General features: G+C 41.8%; 1 pseudogene; it reads left to right on the top strand.

Moving 5' to 3' along the window:
* The first annotated feature begins 8,610 nt into the window (after nucleotides 1-8,610).
* Nucleotides 8,611-10,581, top strand: LOC118730032 (annotated as a pseudogene).
* The last annotated feature ends 10,768 nt before the right edge of the window (nucleotides 10,582-21,349 follow it).

Below are 21,349 nucleotides of genomic sequence, written 5' to 3'. Positions count from 1 at the left end.
TGATAAAATTTTTGTTCTTTTGGTTATTATTATTTTTCAATCTTTTCAGAAAAGACTCATAATTTAGAGGAAGATGTATGTCTTTAATTCTACTCTCCAAGATTCCTTTAAACTGTTATATCTTTGTTACTTATCTGATAAAATAGTTAAGTGTGCAATAATAGTGACAAAAATTGTGACAATATGGACTCACTAGAGGCCTGGTGCACCAATTCATGCAGGGTGGGGTCCCTTGGCCTGGCTGGGGGCCTCTCACCCAGTCCCAATTGGGCTGATCTGGGCTGGGAGGTTGGCTGGCCACGAGAGGTTAGCTGAGGGAGTGCATTGACCACTAGGGAGCAGCTCCTGCACTGAGTGTCTGCCCCCTGTGGTCAGTGTGTATCATAGATACCTGTCATTTGGTCTACTGGACATAAAGGTCACATAGGCTTTTATATATATAGATAAGAAAAATTATAAAGATTGAAAAAGTAAATGGGACAATGGTTATTGAATATAGATTTCATATATCAAAGTCCAGTTTTTAAAATGTTAAGACGTGACTCTCTTTCCCAGATATTTTGTAATCATGTGTCCGAAATTGATTTAGCTCATGAATGAGGGAGCCAGCAGGATTTTGAGGCTGGTGAACAGAGTACTGAGGGAAAGAGCTTTACTCTGTCAGGAAAGCCACACTGAAATGTTTGCTGAGTTAGAGACAAACTAGTTGAAATTGGTTAATCTCCTTTGGGACAGTAAAATCATGATTTTTGGGGTTATCTTTTCTGCATGGCAGAATTTATTTGTATCTTTACTAGACCAAAGTAATCTACAAATTAACCTATAATTTACCTCAAAATAAGGTATGTTTTAGAGCACATGTGTCAAACACAAGGCCCGCGGGCCAAATTTGTCCCGCCAGGCCTTGCAATGTGGCCCGCACCGCGCTGTCATCACTGTACTCCGCTGCGTTTCCATCACAATGACAGTTTATGACTGTTCAGTAAACCATTCGGCCCGCGATTTAGGCTGGATTTTAGATTTTGGCCCCTTCTCTGATTGAGTTCGACACCCCTACTCTAGAGAATGACATAATCTTTGGGATGGACGCCTAACACCTGCTGTGGTATGCTATTGAAAGGTGGCCAGCCTTTGCCTCATTTCCATTTCTGGTTAATTCTTCAAAATGTATAGAGGGGCCATCAACACCACTGCAGTGACTGGGATGCTGGGACTTTCCATTGGTCCCTGTGTCACACAGTGTGCCCAGTCTCCCGGAGCAGATTTTTGTCCTTGGTTTACGTCCCACAGTGCCGTGAATTTGGTTTCTTAAAAGCAGAGCTGTTGCTCTTCCAACAACTCACCTTCCCACCTTCCCTGTTGGCTCATTTTGTTTCTAAATGGACTGTACTAAAAATGTCAGGCCCTTAAGGCTTTCTCCCTCCTCCAATAGACATAGGCTCATAGAAAACCACTTTTTAATAAAGCAGCAAGCCTATTTCAGATACACATTGCTGGATGTTCCAGGAATAAAATAAGTCAGTCTAGAGGTCTCTGAACTCTTTGCCATTCAATCCTTGAGACCCAATTAATAAAACCACGGGAGTTGTCCCCTACTGCATTACTAGACTTAGCCTGAGGTTACCATAGAGGTATTCTTCTCCCCCCCCCGCCCCCCAATGGTTTTTTTTTATTTTTTTTATTGATTTGAGAGAGAGAGAGACATTTAGACAGACTAACATCAATGAAAGAAGCATCCATCAATTGCCTCCTACAAGCACCCAGTCCGGAGATCAAATCCCCTGACCTTTTGGTGTATGGCACGGGCCAATACTCCAACCAACTGAACCACACCAGCCAGGGCTCCAGGTATTATTCTTATTCACTTTTGTGGCAATTTACATCAGTTTACTAAGTAAGTGGTTTTGGATTTTAAAAGTGGATGTATGCTTAAGCAACTACTGTATTTTCCGTGTATAAGACGCGCCCCCCTTTCCAACCCAAAATTAAGAAATCAACATTTTAAACATAAAATAGAACACATTTTTATTTAGTAATTATTGCTCTCTTTCTTCATCACTATTAGTTCCAGACATGTCAAATTCTTCAAATTCTCTTATAACACTGCTGTCTTTTGAGTCACTGTCTATGTATGTGAGAACATCCTTGTAAACTGGTGGCATTTTCTGAGCTAACTTTATTCGTGTTCTCATGGCCAACTCTTCTCTCCTCATGAAATTGAAGTACCATTTTGCCTTTTCTGTAAAATCAACAATGTTCATTTCGCTTGCAAGCATTCTTGCCTGACATTGAATAAGCTTGGTTGACACACACAAGCCACTCTGGTTCTGCTTCATAATCCAAGTCTTAAACCTCTGCTCCAAGTTTGCCCATTTTGCTGGTTTTCCTCTTAAGGCCTTCTTCTTTTTTGGTATCTTAAGGAGTTCTTCCTGTTTTCTCCACTGTCTGATCATATACGCAGTGAGAGGAGGTCCAAATTGTCTCTCTGCAGCTCTTTTTCTGTGGTCTTTTGCATAGCTCATTACATTCCGTTTGAATTTTGCAGAGTAAAATTACTTGTATTTATCTTTTTACTTTTTGACATCTTTATGGGCTCAGAACACTCCAGTCTCTGTTGCATCTCTACCTCCACCTCCAATTACAGCATCAGCTAACATCAGTAACAATAAGGTTCGTGGTTGGAGAAAGCCTGTTTGACAAGGTGTGGGCAGCTATGCACCTGCACAGCTCCCTCCTCGGCTGACTTCCGTGTATAAGATGCCCTTTGATTTTCAGTCTAATGATTTTAGAAAAAAATAGTGTCTTATACATGGAAAAATATGGTTAAGTAGGAGAGTTTTGTCTTGCAGTCTTTCCTCTCCACCTTGTTCTGCAAAGCTCGGCTGTTGTGTGGCTGGCCTGTCCACATTTTATCCTTAGGACGTGGAAACAAAGGATCCACTCAGCAAAATTAGAGAGTACCATCAACAGCACGTTGCTAAGTGATAACCCCAGGGAGTCTGGGATAGTGGTACCCCTTCCAAAAGGAACTGTTTTGCTCTTTGTTGTAAGGGTTGTACTTTTAGGATATGCATTATATATTTTCAGGATCATAGAACTATAAAAATGGAGGAACCTCAGAGATTATGCATCAGCCCCTATTTCACCTCCAATCTGTGGCCCAGCCACTGAGCCCTCCTTTGGTGGAAAGCCTGAACTTTGCTAGATGGCATGTTCTGTTTCTTTGATTGTAAGTGAATTCTCTGTCCCAGGATGAAAAATCACCCCACTGTATTCAGATTCTCTCAGAGGGTGCACATCAGAATAAATATGTTTCCTCCTCCCATAGGAAAATCGCTATGCTTCCTCCCCTAAAAAGTGGTCTTTTTTAGCTCGGTAGTTAGTATCCCAGAATCCTACAGTTGTGAAAGGATATGGGTGTCCAAATTCACATTTGTCTGTGTTTCTTTTTAGATGCGGTGCTTAGAACCATTTAGATGACCTGAATGAACAGGCTGTTTGGGGAGAGATGGGAAAGACTTTAGATCTCAGCTGCACTCCTGTTGTTTGTGTGGACCTAAAGTATTGGACCTAAGGAATTCCTGAGAGTCATACGACAAATGTCAGATCACATTGGCCATCTGGTTCACTACTTCTTTGGGTTCTTTTTTAAGTAAATTGCTTTTGTGTCAAGTATTCCCATCTAAGCCATGTATAGGTAAATTTTAACCTAATTTTTAAGCCTTAGCTGTGAATATTTATAGTGATTATAATAACACCATTACTAATAAATGTTTTATCAGAGAGAAAGAACAGCATTGTAGTTAAGAGCCTAGCACTGGAATCAGACTGTTTACAGATTCAAATCCTATCTCCTATGGGTGTGACTACGTGACCTTGAAGTAAGTCAATGTGATTGTGCCTGTAAGGTCCTTCCCATGCTCCGGACACATGGTCAGACAACAGATGAGAGCTGTTATTACTATTCTCTTTGCCAGACTCCCGCTGCGCTCTTCATTAAGCACTATCCTATTTTACTCAGCTACACCTGAGGAATACTATTATCCCTCCTCTTTCGCATGCGGGAATTGAGGTCAGAGTAGTTTTGTCATTTGTCCAGGGCTCTGTGGCTGCTGAGCGGTGCGGTGGAATTTGAACACACATCTGTTTGATGCCATTTTTATTACATGTTATTTGTATTAATATTTCTGACCCATCCTTTTGAGACTAGACTATCTTTCTAAAAACTTGTGTTAAATATTTAATTTACCAGTATACAAAGAATATTTGTAACATATGAGTAAGTTCAGACCTTAACAAATACCATATGCACTACCCAACCTGAAATATAAAATTCCAGCAGCATCTTTAAATGTCCCTTCCTGTCCTCAAGCCCTGCAAACCTCTCCCAAGAGGTAACCATCACTAATCTTAGGATTATCACTTGTTAATTTTCTTCTATTAGTTTTCCTCATACAAATATATTCCTAAGCAATGTTTTCCTTTATGTTGCTGTCTAAAAGAATAAGCAAGATGTGAGAGATGTGAACATAAAGCAGCTTTATTTTTTTTTGCTCCCCATGCTTCCCTTAATGGAGCTCTGTAATTCGTTCTTCCCTCCCCTTAAAAACCCAGGCATGTCCCATGACTTTTCTGATCACTCTTGGGTCATAAAAATCTCACAATCACTTCAAGTTTAAAAAAACAAATGATCACTTCTGCAATTCAAACGCTCAATTCCATGTATTATTCATGCTTTTAAAATGGAGGCCGTTGACACTGGCAGGGCAGGTCTCACGCCCTGACCCCTTCCTGGAAGTATTGCAGGTATTCCAATCCCAAGTTCTTCCACATGAATTTTAAAATCAGCTAGCCGAGGTTACACATGTATGGAATTTGGATTTGGACTGGAGGTGTTTCTGAATCTCGATGATGTAATGATATTAGTTTTTCCATTAGGTGAGTCATGTCAGTGTGATTATTAACACAAGGGGTGGGTTTCTGGGTACTTATCTGTACTGCGTACAGAGCTCCCAAGTCGCTCGTCTGACCGTGCCACTTAGCTCTTATTTAGATTTCAGATTAGTGTACTTTGTTTTTTAGAGCAGTTTTAAGTTTACAGAGAAAGTGATGGAAAAATAGAAAGTTCCCAAATATCTCTACCCCCTGGGTATAATTTCCCCTGTTATTGACATCTTACATCAGGGTGGCACATTTGTTAACAATGATGAGCCTACGTGGATACATTATTATTAGCTAAAGTCCATAGTTTACTTTAGAGTTGGTTCACTGTTGGTATTGGGCATTCTGTAGGATTGGACAAATATATAATGACGTGTATCCACCATTGTAGTATCATACAGAATAACTTCACTGCCCTAGAACATCTGCTGTGCTCTGCCTCTTCCTTCCTCCCTCCCCCAAACTCCTTATACCCACTGGTATTTTTACTGTCTCCATAGTTGTGCCTTTTCCACAGTGTCATATAGTTGGAATCATACAGTATGTAGCATTTTTGGGTTAGCTTTTTTTCAAATCTGAGGATATTTTTTTAAATTGATTTTTAGAGAGAGTGGAAAGGAAAGGGAGAGACAGAGAAAGAAACATCCATGTGAAAGAGACACAGTGATTGGTTGCCTCCTCTTCACATCCCAGCCAGGGTTAGGGATCAAGATTGCACCCCAGGTACATGCCCTTGACTGGAAACAAACACAGGACTCTTCAGTCTGTCTATCCATTGAGCCAAACTAGAAAAATTTACTTTTTTTCACTAAGTAATATGCTGTTAAGTTTTCTCCATGTCTTTCCATGGCTTGAGAGCTCATTTCTTTTTATTGCTGACTAATGTTCTATTGTCTGGATGAACCACAGTTTATCCACTCACCTACTGAAGGACATCTTGGTAGTTTGCAAGTTTTGGCAATTATAAGAAAAGCTGCTATAAACATTTTAGCTATTTAGTGGTCTCTCCTATTCTCATTTGTAAAATGAGACATTGAACAGAAGTCTTTATCGTATCTAACACTCTCAAATGCCATTGGTGAAGAATACGAACTGCTAGGAACTGGAAAAGGAAGATGGGTGACATTTTGAAGTCAGGCCTAAATGGTACCCTAGCGGAGGAGATGCGAGAGGGAGGGAGGAAGGAGGAGAAGGGTAGCCTTCAGATGAAAAAGAAGCTTCAAATGAGAAGGCCTGGGTGGAACCGAGAGCATGAGCATAGTGATTATTTGTTTTAAAACAAAAAGCAAAACTAAGAGCACAAACAATGCAGCTGAAAGTAGAGGGGCAGGTGGCTGCAGTCTGGCTGGGAGAAGGTGGGAAGGTGACCCACAGGGCCCAGGGGTGGAGTCCAGGACACTTGTTTGGTTTACCTGGCGAGTTTGTCAACCTATAACCAATCTGCACATGGAGCTAGAAAGGGAGGACTGAAAAGTGGCAAACATCGATGCCTGAATAATACAGCTTTAAACACCAGCAGCAACAAGGATTGGCTTACGGGGACCCTCAGCACACAGTGTCTGTCAGGACCCTGGCGCTCTGCTCGCAGCTCACGTGGGCCAGCTCTCAATAGAAAGTCTAACTCCTGTGCTAAGATAGACTTTATGTTCTGAATCTGGCCAGAAGGGAGGTGCATAGAGAATGCAGCCCTAGAAGCATTGCTTATAAATGAGAAACCTTTAACTTTTGGATCACATCCGGGATATATCCCAAAGGTAATGTTAAAAATTCTTTTTTCCAGTTTTATTCAGAAATAATTGACATACATCACTATATAAGTTTAAGGTGTATGGATGGCCTGATGGCTTGACTTAACATATATTGTGAATTGATTGCCACAGTAGGTTTAGTTAATATACATTATCTCATATACATACAATAAAGAGAGAAGAGAGAAAAAGAGGAAAAAATTATCCTTGCGACAAGAGCTCAGGATGTACTCCTGACAACTTTCCTATAGACTGTATGGCAGTGTTGGCTGTTGTTAGCCCGCAGTGCAGTACATCCCTAGTGCTTACCAAAGGTCATTTCTTTGGAGAGCTCGTGATTGCTGGCTGTGGAAGGCCTCGCTTTGTGACTGATGGATACCAGTCACGGGAACCAGGTTTTCTCTTCTGTGTAGTGTAGGCTTGTGCCATGGAGAAAAGCTGAAGTCCAAACAGGTGAATACTAAGAAGTCAAAAGGTTCGTTTCCAAGGCCCTAAAAAGAGTGCTAGGAAAATCACCAAGGGAGCTCTTTCCTGAGGTTGTTGGTGATGAGGCTGGAAGAGCTGTGAGGTATGGTACAGGATTTTCTGAGGAGGATTTGGGAACTATCCTGTGGCTCTTTTGACTGAAATTCATTACCTGGACACTTAACCTTGAATTATCTGATCTGTTGTCTAAATCCTCTTCAGAATGTTTATTAGACTATACACTTGGAAATTATGGTTAATTTAAAAATTTTTAGTGCTTTACTGATATAAAAATAAAATTTACTTCAGTTGTATAATTCATTAATTTTTAGTAAATTGACAAAGTTCTGCAACCATCTAACTTTGGAACATTTCATCATCCAAAAAGAAAACCTCATGGCCACTTGTAGGCACTGTTGTTTCCTCCTTTGGCCCCCAAAACCATTCCTCCGCCTTCTGTCTCCATAGATTTGCCCTTTCTAGATGTCTCATTAAGTCACTGAATCTTGCAGTATGTGGTTTTGCTGGCTATTTTCTTTCACTTGCCCTTTTAAGGTTCACTTAGCTTTTGATGGTTATCCATGTTGTAGCAGCATTTACCCTATATAGTAAAGAGGTAATATGCAAATTGACCATCATGCCCTTGCAAAAGATGGCTGCCCCCATGTAGTCCCAAGATGGCCACCACAAGATGCTGGCAGGGAAGGACAGTTGGGGGCGACCAGGTCGGCAGGGGAAGTAAGTTGGGGGTGACCATACTTGCAGCGGAGGGCAGTTGTGGGGGACCATGCCTGCAGGGGAGGGCAGTTGGGGGGACCAGGTCTCCAGGGGAGGGCAGTTGGGGGTGATTGGACCAGCAGGGGAGCAGTTAGGCATCAATCAGGTTGGCAGGGGAGAGGTTAGGGAGTGATCAGGCTGGTAGGCAGAAGTGGTTAGGGACAATCAGGCTGGGGGACCGGTGAGTGATTGGGAGCCAGCAGTCCCAGATTGTGAGATTGGGCCTAAACTGGCAGTTGGACATTCCCTGAGGGATACCTCCCCACCCGCTGTGCACAAATTTCATAGTTTTTATATAATTCTAGTTTTTATATAATTAGACTAAATGATTATACTACTTGACTCCTGTGTTCTTTGATACAGCTGAGTGTATTATTATTCTTGCTTTTAAAAGATAATAGATTAGGGGGCGTGGCGGCGGCTCGGGCCTCCAGCAAGTCTCTCTGTCCCTGTCCCCGACCCTGTCCTGCGCTTCCGCCCCCTTGCTCGCTCTGGCCCTCCCCTCAGCACTGGCCCAGCCAGCTTCCTCCTCGGTCTCTCATGAATATTGAGCGGTCCCTGTTGTAGTTCCCCAGCTCCATTGCGGAAGCCCAGGCTCGCCATATTGTGTGGAGGCGCCAGCGGCCTTGCCGACTTTGACCTGAGTCTCGCTCTGGCCTCGGACAGCGGAGTCGGGGCCGGACCTGGAGCCGCAATGTCTCAGGCTGTGCAGACGAATGGAACTCAACCATAAAGCAAAACATGGGAACTCAGTTTATATGAATTACAACAAACACCTCAGGAGGCAATAACAGATGGCTTGGAAATTGTGATTTCACCTCCAAGTCTACACAGTGAATTAATGTGCCCATTTTGTTTGGATATGTTGAAGAACACCATGACTACAAAGGAGTGTTTACACCGTTTTTGTGCAGATTGCATTATCACAGCCCCCAGAAGTGGCAATAAAGAATGTCCAACATGTTGGGAAAAGCTAGTTTCCAAAAGATCACTAAGGCCAGATCTGAACTTTGATGCACTCATCAGCAAAATTTATCCAAGTCGTGATGAGTATGAAGCTCATCAAGAGAGAGTATTAGCCAGGATCAATAAGCACAATAATCAGCAAGTACTAAGTCACAGCATTGAGAAAGGACTGAAGATACAGGCCATGAACAGATTACAGCGAGGCAAGAAACAACAGATTGAAAATGGCAGTGGAGCAGAAAACAATGGTGACAGTACTCACTGTAGTAAATGCATCCACACACAGCAATCAGGAAGCAGGGCCTAGCAACAAACGGACCAAAACATCAGATGATTCTGGGCTTGAGCTTGATAACAATAGTGCAACAGTGGCAATTGATCCAGTAATGGATGGTGCTAGTGAAATTAGTGTTCAGGCCTCATCCCACACTGATGGAAAAAGATGACAGTGCACAGACAAGATACATAAAGACTTCTGGTAATGCCACCGTTGATCACTTATCCAAGTATCTGGCTGTGAGGTTAGCTTTAGAAGAACTTCGAAGCAAAGGAGAATCAAACCAGATGAACCTTGATACAGCCAGTGAGAAGTAGTATACCATTTATATAGCAACAGCCAGTGGGCAGTTCACTGTATTAAATGGCTCTTTTTCTTTGGACTTGGTCAGGGAGAAATACTGGAAAGTGAACAAACCCATGGAACTTTATTATGCACCCCAAAGGAGCACAAATGAGCTTTTACTAAAACCAGTCTGGATAATGAACTTTTTTTATAGCCTATTTCTTTATTATTAAAGATGTACCATCATTACTTTTATGGACACTATCTTGGATATGTTGTTCAACTTTCTTCCTGAGCCAGCCTCGTTTATACTCTTAGAATCTTTTCCCCTTAATTTAAGATTTCCTTTTTGGAAGGGACTATAGTTATTCAGAACCCTTTCTTTCCTTTTAAAAATATATCTAAGTAGTATGTGTTACAAAGTATGGTTTCATTTGGAGCACTCTTTGACCCAGGGATTTTCAGAATTTTGGATTCTTTTTTTTTTTTTTTTTTAATCTCACCTGAGGATATGTTTTATTGATTTCTACAGAGAGAAGAAGGGAGAGAGAAACATCAATGTGAGAAACATCAATGATTGCCTCCTGTATGTGGCCCGACTAAGGTCGAAACTGCAACCTAGGTTTGTGCCCTGAGTGGGAATTGAACCTGCAACCTTTTGGTGTATGGGATGATGTGCCAACCGTTGAGCCACATGGCCAGAAAACGATTCTGTATTGAGATTCAGTTAGCCATCTTTTTTCCTCCCCTCAAAAGTTTAGGCCTTACATAATATGAAATAATATGTATTTTGACTTTTCCCCCCCTGGAGTCTTGTATGTTTATAGTTTTCTATATAAGCTGTAGTATCTTCATGAAGACCAAGGCTCAAATTTAGTGTTTAAAAATCAGTTCTCATAGGATTATTATTTTCATGGTCTTTTTTTCCATAATATCTCTATCTCTCTCTGTTTCTCTCTCTCTCTTTACAGAAAGGTTCTTTATGAACGTAGTGTTCATTGTCATGCAATGTTTATTTTTCCCAATTTCTCCCCTACTCTAATTTTGGAATTTCTGATCCTGGGAAAGAATCAAACAAAATCTAAAGTTCAGTGAGAACTTGGTTCATTTACAGATTTCACTGAAGAAATATTGTATTGGTCTTATGTAATCTCCAGGTATATATTTAAAAAGGTCTTTTTTTTTTTTTGGTATTCTGTCAGTGCAGTTCCTTTATTATGTATGTTTGATGATTTTTCCTATTAAAATGCCAGAAATATAGAAAAAAAAAGATAATAGATTAGGATACAATTTTGAGCGTGTTCGTGAGTTTGTTTTAAATTCTTCTAGGACCTATTTTCAGAATGACGTTCATAATTTCATTGTGTAGAAGAGTTATCTTCCTGTGATTGGGGCCCCACGCCTGCTTTTGATGGGAAGCTGCCCAGCACAGTACATAGGCAGCCCAGCAGACATAAATATTTGCCCATGATCAAAAAGGGCACTTGTTCCCACGAGAACATCATATTCTTGAGACTAGCCTGGGGACAGATGTCTGCTTGAGTACTTTCTATCTACACCAGAGCTGGGCAGAGCTCCCAGCACGCATAGCTCGTGGACTCCAGGCTCCTGTGTCTTTTTGTGCATGTTCAAATTAGGGAGGAACATTAAAATTGAGGTTTAATACCTGAAGGGAGTAGGAGGAAGATTCTTGGATAATAATAGATAATAGGTCCAACAATCCTGTTCAGAAGCCATAGGTAGAAAAAAGTGACAACTCTCTCATTAGGTTTTTTTTTTTTTTTCCCCCTTTTGTTCTGATTCTCCACTTACATTTCTTATTATTTAATTTTTATTTTTTTTCACTCAGCAAAAGATAGCAAAGCACTCACAGGAGATCAGAATATTGTTATAAATACCACTTACTTTGTGAAGTACAGAATGGTGTAAAGCCGAAGCATTCCACGTGCTTGCCCAGTTTGGCAGTGGAGTAGCTGATAGGAAATAGTAAGACCTAACTGAGGAAGTAAGAAATAGCTCCTAGAATTGTGCTGTGATTGTTATTATGTGAAGGTTTTTGAAGAACAGATCTTTTGAGTGCCTCTTTCCAAGCTTCCCCACAGCCAAATGTAAAGGCCATTTTATAGAGGATGTAAATTAGTGCTGCCTGGGTAACCGCCACTTCACAGAAATACCAGCCATAGCACTTCAGCTTCTTTCGTGTCTCTGCTCTAAATTCCACAAAAAGAAGCCCCAAACTCACTAGCTGTATCCCACAGAATCTGTTTTGATGACGGGTTAGTTAGTCGGGTATCAAGTTAAATAAAGGGACAGAACTCCTGTGGCCTTTCACATTGTCCCCTTAAGCATCGCTGCTGAGGATTAGACATGTATGTAGGCCAGTGTATGTCACGTGTAGATGGGAAGTTCCACATGTGTATTGAGAGTGTGTGACTTCAGTAATATGGGGCCTTCCCTTCATTCCATGGCTGATTCCTGAAGGCAAGAGTTGGGATCAGGTATTTCCTGTGGCTTAAATTCTGTGGCCCCTCCAATTCTCAGATTTCTTATTTCTCTTTTTTTCTTGGTAGTAAGTAGGAAAAGAAGCTGAAAAAATTTTTTGGTATTATAAATTACAGAAGAATTTGGTAGTGTTCCCCACAGATGGATGTTTACTTTGTAGACATCCATATCTAACATTTATGAATCCCCCCCCATCAAATATTTATTGAGCTGCTATTAGGTGCCAGACACTGTGTGTGTGTGTGTGTGTGTGTGTGTGTACATGTGTGCATGCATGTGCACACTCACACATAAGGTGGAGCAAATATAGTTGTTCCTATGAAAAGTAATACAGTAATTAGTAAATATAAGATTAACCTGTTTTGCATACTCAAAACTATAAACCTATTTCTACCCCACCCTGTATGTATGCTGTATGAGTAAGGATAACTAAGATTTGTCCCATCTTCAAGGAGTTTGTATTGGTGGGAGGTGCAACAGTCACGCACAAACATCACTGTACGTGTGGGTGTGTGTTAGATGCAGACTTGCACAGCTTCATGGTTTAGCACAGGATTTGTCACTTTGGGGAAGCCATTTCACTTCCTTAACTGAATCTCCTAGGATCAGGGGTCCTCAAACTTTTTAAAGTGGGGGCCAGATCACGGTCCCTCAGAGAGCTGGAGGGCCGGCCTATATGAACTACTAATTCCTACTGTAACACCTCGGCTGCGCTCACTGCCCAAAAAACCTGGCGGGCCGGATCAGACTCCTCTGCGGCCCGCATGTGGCCCATGGGCCATAGTTTGAAGACGCCTGTAGGTGATGGTGGCAGCAGGCAGATCACAGAGGGCCTTGTGTGGACTAATGGCCAGGACCTGCTACCGTCAGGCACTGGCACAGGAATAACATTATTGAGTCCTCACTGCAGTCCTCTAAGGTTTCTGGTGCCATCATCCCACTGTATAGACAAAATATCTGAGGGAGCTTAGTGCTCAGGGATATTTGAAACTATAGAATAACTATGAGTCTTCCTGGATCATATACTTTGGAAAATTTAAAGTAATTTAACTGATAAATTATTAAAAGCATTGTGATTTTTAATTATTTTTCACATTTTTAGCAAGAACTTTTTTGTAGTAAAATATACATATAAATTTAGCGTTTCTAACCATTTTCAGGGTTACAATTTGGTGGCATTAAGTTGCACAACATTTACATTATTGTGCAGGCATCACCACCACCCATCTAGAACTTTACTGTCTTTCCCAAACTGAGACTCTGTACCCCCAACTTCTGGCACCCACTCTTTCACTTCTTGTCTCTATGAGTTTGACTACTTTGGATGCCTTATAGAAGTGGAATCATAGAGTATTTGGCCTTTTCTGACTTATTTCACTCAACATAATGTCCTCAAAATTCACCTGTGTGGTAGCATATTGCAGAATCTCCTTCCTTTTAAAGGCTGAATAATAGTCCATTGTATTCATATATCACATTTTCTTTATCCATTCATCAGTTGATGGTTATTTGGGTTTTTACCATTAGTTATTGTAAATAATGCTACTATGAACATGGGTGTACAGATAACTCTTCAAGACCAGCTTTCAATTATTTTGGGTATATATCCTGAAATTTAATTGCTGGGTCATGTGATAATTCTGTGTTTAATTTTTTTTAATTTCTTTATTCATTAAGGTATTATATATGTGTGTGTTTAAATTTTTTAGGAATTTCCATATGGTTTTCTCTGATGGCTGCACAATTTTACACTCCTACAATGCAAAAGAGTTCTAATTTCTCCACATTCTAGCCAACTCTTGGTATTTTCTGTCTCTTGGAAAATAACTGTCTTTAATGGGTGTGACATGGGAAGCATTGTTTTTTATAAAAACAAACCTTACGAAAAGAATGCCAAATTTGTATCAACTTGTAAATTAAATACTGGAACTTTAAACTTCCTGCTTTCAGTAACGTGCTACCTCAGCCTTTCCCCAATTGTAACTGGTTCTCCTGAGCCACCAGGAGGGGTGGCTGCAGTGGGTTAAGACTTCAGAGGTGTCAGATTGCCAGATTGCCTGGTGCAGATGCTGGCTCCATCCTTTCTCCTGTGTGATCTTAGGGCCCAACCTCAGATTTTGCATCTGTGAAATGGAATTATTGAGGGTGGCCCTGACTGGTTTGGCTCAGTGGATAGAGTGTTGGCCTGTGGATTGAAGGGTCCCAGGTTTGATTCCCGTCAAGGGCAGCTGATCAATGTTTCTCTCTCATCGATGTTTCTAACTCTGTCCCTCTCCCTTTCTCTCTGTAAAAAATCAATAAAGAAATAAAAAAAATAATTGAAGGTGATTATGAGTGCTGAGAATACTGGGTATATAGATTCTCTATATATACCTCTTACCAATTGTACTGTCAGAAGTAATTCAGAGGAAAAGTTTGAGTAGCACTGTCCAGTGAGATCATCTTGAAGAGCTTTCAGCTGGGAATTTGGCTGCCAACAACTTTGAGAGTGAGATTTCTTTGTTAGCAAGCTGGAGGTAGGTGGGGCTCTGATTGCTGTTTAAAATCAAGGACCTAGTGGCCTCCCAGAATAGTGAGAGAACGGGGAGGAAGCAACTTTATACCGGCAACTACCTGGAATAGGGTTCAGTTCCCAAACATGTGTTCCATGTTCCTTTTGGTTAGATGATGCACAGTGGTTCCAATTCGATTGTTCTTCTGTGGAATAAAACACAGAATATAGCACATGCCCAAGAAAGACTGGTGTTAAAAGCCTAATTCCATCATCTCCCAGTGCTTCCAAGTTTCAGGGAGGCAGTATCAGTAGAGCCCAGTTTTTAGATGTCCAGATGGCCATCTCACTGGCTTTTCTCAATGAGCTGCTCCATGTCCATCCGTCAGGAAAGGCCTGATGGGTGGAGTACCTTCCAGATGGATCTGTTGCTGCCAATAGTTTTAACCTTCAGCCCAGCGGGCCCACAGACTTTCTCAGTTTGTGAGCCCCTAAACTAGAAGAAATGCCTAAATATTTTATTTATTGAGTAGTTTTTTTAAAAAAAATGTCTTTTAAAAAATAATTTTATTGATTTCAGAGAGGAAGGGAAAAGAAGAGAGGGATAGTAACATCACTGATAAGAGAATATCCTTGATCGGCTGCCTCCTACACGCCCCCTACTAGGAATTCAGCCCAGAACATGGCCATGTACCCTGACCGGGAATTCAACCATGACCTCATGGTTCATAGGTCAATACTCAAGTATTGAGTCACTCTGGCCAGGCTTTATTAAGTTTCATCTAAAAAGGGATTTTTCTAATTGCAGAGAAAAGGAAGAAAGTTGAGAAAAGCTTTGCTTCTTCAGAAATCAGTGTGCTCAGTTTAATTTGTTCCAAGTGGAAATCTCAAGACATGACTATTCACTCCATCAAAGAATGGATATTTTTTAACCGAAAGTTTTACTAAATTAATGTGGGAAACACAAAATTCATGGAAAATAGGAATCTCTACGCATGCTTTTGTTGTCTCTGGACGTGATAGTGATGTCCTGCAGAACAGGCCCCTGTCCAGCGTTGTTTCTTGGACCCCGTGGCAGTATTGGAAAGCTCAGCACGTAGGCAGGGATCCATTTTAACAGTGACACAGTGAGAAATGGTGCTGCCAACTTAGTGAGACTATACTTAGGATCAAGAGGATCGTAGGAGTTCAGCTTGAAAATACCATGAGGTCACAATAAATCAACAGTAAGTGTTTTAAAGGACCCATTCATTCCTGTTTCTTAAACCCAGTTATACTTTTGCTGTCTCAAGTGGATAGAGGAGTAAAACTTCATTTAATTTTTAATTTTAAAAGGTCGGCGTCTCAGTCACACAGTGTGGGGTGAGGGAATGAAGATTAAAAGATAATTCTTGTCAAAGTTATTTGGTAAAGTGAAAAGAGGCCGTTTGTCATGAGGTGCCCACATCAGCCTCATGCTCTTGGAACTTCAGGAGTGGCCTGAATGACAGGTATGCAGCGCCCTGCTTGGCTCTTCCCTTTAGGATCCCTCTTCCCGACTGCTTGGCTCGAGCTGTGCCTAAGAGGTGCTTCTCAGGCCTGTGACCAGCCTGTGCCCTCTCGTGCTAATCACTTTCCAGAGTGACAAGATAACCTCGGATCTGTGTCTCCAGCCAGACCTCGCTTGCCATCTCCAGGCCCAGCATAACCCATTGCTGCCTTCCCGGACATGATGTGAAGTCAGTATATTTACATTAGAACTCATCTTTCTTCTCTATCTGCTCCCCTCTGGGCTTCGGTAGTTCATCCCAGTTTGACCCAACTTCTCACCTAGAGTCACACACGTCCCTTTTGTCTTCCTTCATCTTCCCTCTCCCTCATCCCATACATCCAGTTGGTCACCAGGCCCATGTTGGCTATATCTCCCATCACCTCCGCGTCTCACAGCCACCTCATGAATCCCGGCCACCACTGTCTGGTTCCGGCTGTTGAGGGTTGTGATGGCCTCGTAATTGCCTCTGCTGCTTCTAGTCTTGCTGCCTTTGGGTAAACCTTAAAACCCTTCCCATGGCTTTTAAGTTCCTAGTCTCTCCCTGCCCACTGTCCTCCAGCCAGGTCTGTACCCCAGGCTCTTAGTACACCCCACCTTTCGTTATTTTTCAGGTCCTAGTATTAATGTCACTTCCTGAAAAAGGCCTACTGAGGTATCAAAACAGCACAGACTTCATTACAATTTCTTCTTTAGTTAGATATCCTTCTCCCCTTGGCTGAAGATCTGCGATGGCTGAGATCATGTCTGCTGTTCATCATTCTATTCCTAGGCTTTACCCCAACACCAGGCAGGCAGGAGGAACTGAGGAAACGTTTGCTGAATGAATGAACAAATGATGCTTCATATGAAGTTCTTTCTTGTTAAAAGAAGAAATTTTGAAACAAGCCACAGGAACTTCATTTCAATCAATGAATGTTTCTTTCTAATTTACATTTACTCAAATGATGGCAGTCTGATGTGACTTTGTAGGTGTTCTTACCTGCACATGGCCCAGCTCTGCTTGAGTAACCAGAGGGACCTGAGGCAGTGATTATTGCCAAACCACCAACCTTGTGTCAGAACAGTTAGTCTAGGAGGACCTATTGGGACCTATGGAGTTTATTGAAATATCATTATAGTTCTGAAATTAAATTAGAAAAGAATTGAACTAGCAAACTGGCAGGATTTTTTTTTTGTGTGTGTGTGTGTGTGTGTTTTTTTTTTGTGGAGGGGGGAGGGGTGGGGGTAGAGTGAAGCAGGGTTGTTTTTTAAATGAAATTTGAATGCAGTTAAATTGGTCACTTTGGAGCACACAGTTGAACAGCTTCTTTGCCATGTCTTGGAAAACATGAAAGGTGAGCTTTGTTTGCTGGAGGGGCAGGCTTAGACTCACAGCCCTGCCACTCCTTCCCTGAGCCCTGAAATCCCTGCCATTGGGAATAGCAAACGGCGGTCAACAAGGCCTGTGTGGCTTTGCCCTCTCTACAGTATGGAGGACGTGCTTGGACTGGGTAATGGGAGGACGATGGCCCAGAGGCAGAAGTGACCTTGCATAATGGAACATTGTGGGGGGTGAGGCAAGCAGAAGGCTGAGGGCAGCTCAGGAGGATGAGAGGAAATAAAGGAAGGTCAGAGGATGCCAGAGCTCAAGGCATCTATTTCCAAATACAGTGTAAAGGGGAAAAGTTCTTCTTCTTTTGCTATCATAGGAACCCCTAAGCCAAAGAAATCAGGCTCATCTTTTTATTAACTGCTATTATCAGTTTAGTTTTTGATCATTACTTGCTATTAGTAACATTAATTTGCGTTATGGATTAAGTGGTATTGGGCAAATAACATGAGAATCTTACAGGACAACGTGTTTTACAGTGTTTTACATTCTGAACAATTGACTTTTAGAGTACTACTTGTCAAAAATTTGAGACCTCTGTTATTTTTATCTCACAGGATTGAAAAGTCTTAAGGCATATATTACTCATATACATAGAAAAAAAATAGAGCTGAATAAAAATGAAATAATGGCATTTAATATTTATTTAGTTTCAGAGGCCATATTCCCTCCCATCCAAATGCAGACATTCCTTTGCTGGTCCCTCACCCTGCAGACTGCGGAGGCTCCATCCAGCAATGACCCCTGAACTGTCAGGATGGCTCTAGGGAGGGAATGTGCTTCCACCTGCGAGTCACACAGCTGTGACCTGTGCACGTGGGCACCTTCTGCACCCTCACAGGCTGTGTGGGATGTGTGGCTTTTGCATAAGTCCAAATGCATATCTACTAAGCTTAAATCCATTAAATTTCCAATCCAGTATTTCACTTATTTTTGATCTAGAAATTGTGGTGTAAATTTTAATTTTCTATTAACCCGTAACCATAAAGTTTACACTTTACAAAGAAAGGTGTCATGCTGTGAGCATAATTAATATTTCAACAAGAATATTGTTTATAGTATATTTGCTTCTTATAACTACCCTTTGAAATATACTCTCAAGTAAGTGTTAGGATCACATTCAGAAATCTGAGGTCAAGGATGGGGTGTGACTGGTCCAGGTTTCCAAGGCCAGTAAAAGGCAAAGACCCAAGCCCAGGAATTCTGAGCCTCGGCTGTCAGCCTTTCTCTTTCACTGAACCGCCGTAAGCTGTCACTCTGAGGCGAGGCCTTACTAAGAGGGACGCTCTCCTAGTCTTGTCTGGGTTCTTGCCAGCTGCTCTCTCAGAAAGCTAATCTGTTTCTTAATTGCCTGGGGACTCGTCTTTTATATACTGTTGCCTCATAGGAGGGATCTCCTGGCTCATCTTGCCCTTACTCTTTGCAGCAGCATGGATGATCTGGAGAACATTATGCTAATTGGAATGAGCCAGTCAGAGAAAGATAAGTGCCATATGATTTTACGCACATGTGGAATCTAGTGAAGAAAACGAACAAACAAAATAGAAACAGACTCTTAAGTAGAGAACAGACTGACAGTTGTCAGAGAGAAGGGGAGTTGTAGGACTGATGAGAAAGTGAAGGGATTAAGCAAAAAACAAACAAAAAAACTCGTAAATACAGACAATGGTATGATGATTACCAGAGGGAAAGGAGGATGGGGGAGATAGAAGGAATAGGAGGGATAAATGATGATGGAAGGAGACTTGACATGGGGTGGTAAACACACATACAATATACAGATGAATAAATTTACAATTATAGAGTTGTACATTTGAAACTTATATAGTTTTATTAACCAATGTCACCCAGTATATTCAATTAAAAAATTGGGTCATTGTGTTATTGAGTTTGAGAGTTCTTGTTATATTCTGGATGCAAAAGATAAACCTTTTTTTAGTTTCAAGATATTAAAGTCTTTTTTTTTTCTAAAGCAGTAGGTGATTTTTTGTTGTTGTTAAGAGAGAGAGGAGGGGAGAGGGAAGAGAGAGAGATCTGGATCAGCTGCCTTCTACAGGCCCCCTACTGGGGATCGAACCAGCAACTCTTCGTGCAAAGAATGACACCCAACCAACTGAGCCACACTGGCCAAGGCAGGCTTTATTATTCTTTAGGTGTTTTTTGTTTGTTTGTTTGTTTTTCCTACCACATAAACTAAACTGGCTTTGAACTTTTTACAAAAGACAGAATATAGTATTTCTTTTATTTCAGGCCTCACCAAATGTCTGAAACATTATTATGCTATGTGTCAAAGGAGCCTTGTCAGTAGCCTTGCCAGGGTATTCCTGAGTTGGGTTCTGCTAGGCTTCAGAACCTTTTGGCTTCTGAGAACCAGAACCATGTCAGGTGAATGATGTGTCTGAATGCTGGCCTGGTCTCCTTGGTGGAGGCACCATGCTGGAGGTTTGGGTGAGGTTGACGGGCACAACTGGGAAGAAGGTCAGAGGGAAATGGCAGGGAAGGAGAATGCTCCAGGGGGCATTTGGAGGGGTGAAGTGTCTGAGGGATAAAGCTTGTCACCTCCATGCCTGCCCCCCTGGAAGGCAGTGTATTGATAGAGCGAGTGGATCACGACAGTCCCCGCTTGTGATTGTATCCATACAATGGGTGTTATTAACTACTGCTGCAATGAGGCCCTTTGCACAGCACCCAGAACTGGCTCTTCTCCATAGCAGGTCCCCTAAGCAATAAGCCAAGTTATGATGGGGTGGGTCATGTGATCTCATGGAAGCTCTGGCCACAAATCTTTCTGTGTAGAAAGAATGGTAAAAAGAGAAAACTCCAGCTCTAGCCAGTTTGACTCAGTGGACAAAGTATCAGTCCACGGACTAAAGGGTTCCAGGTTCGAGTCATGTCAAGGGCACGTATCTTGGTTGCAGAATCCCCGGCCCTGGTCTGGCATGTGCAGAAGGCAGTCAACCGATGTGTCTCTCTCACATAGATGTTTTTCTCTCTTGGTCTCTCCCTCTCACTTCCACTCTCTCTAAAAATCAATGGAAAATATCCTCAGATTCAGGTTAACAACAACAACAAACTCCAAAGAAGTTGCTGAGGAGTCTCCTGAGTTGCCTAATGATCCCCTTTTTGAAGGACAAATTAATGCAGAGAAATAGGTACCTACAGCAAAAGCCTGAGAAACAGGTAATGTTATTCTCCACTCTAATTTTCCTCATCAGGATTCTGCTCCCCTGCCCCTCTTTCAAGTTTCCTTCGTAATCAGTAGTTGTGCCAGCTTGCTTTCCTGAGCCCTGGGAGAATGTGAGAGTGCGGCTTCCTAACAAGCTGCAGGAAGTTTTCTTTGTTTGATGTCCCCTGAGGATGGCCCATCACAATGGCGTGTTCCTCTAACAAAGTGGCCGCAGATCAGCCCCTGCCAGCCCGCCTGCAGTCCCCAGGGCAGAGGAATGAGGTAGGGGACCTCGGCTCAGGAACAACAGCTCAGTCTCCCCCGGCTTTGTTCATTGGTGGCGTCATCCCACATTCTGTCCACTGTGTCTCCTAAAGGGGTGGCTGTGCCAAGAGGCGTGAAGGGCTGACAGGAAACAATATCCAAATGTCAGTTCAATTGGAAGACAATTTAAATTAGACACTGAAGGCATTTCAGCAGCTGCTTAATGTGAACCACAATTTGAGACTGTGGGATACCTAATTGAGCAGAACAGGGGAAATGCATTTTCTGGACCTCTGTTTAGCAAGGGTAGAATGGGCTGCTATGACATTCCCTACATTCAGACTTAATTGGCTCCTGGATAGAAAGTGTGCTAAAAATTGATCTTGTTTTCTCAAAATGCAGTGCTATGAATTAGGGTTATTTATGCTTAGAAACAAATTTTATGCAAAGAAAACAAAAACAAAAAACTTGAGCAGTAAAATTGATGCAGAGAAATACAATTATATACTCTTCTGGACAAAGCTGGATACACAAGCCACACAGATGCTTTGCTGGGTTTTTCTGTGC

This window comes from Pipistrellus kuhlii, unplaced genomic scaffold, assembly GCF_014108245.1.
Source record: "Pipistrellus kuhlii isolate mPipKuh1 unplaced genomic scaffold, mPipKuh1.p scaffold_m20_p_3, whole genome shotgun sequence".
Lineage (NCBI taxonomy): Eukaryota > Metazoa > Chordata > Mammalia > Chiroptera > Vespertilionidae > Pipistrellus > Pipistrellus kuhlii.
This window is presented reverse-complemented; position numbering and strand designations above follow the sequence as displayed.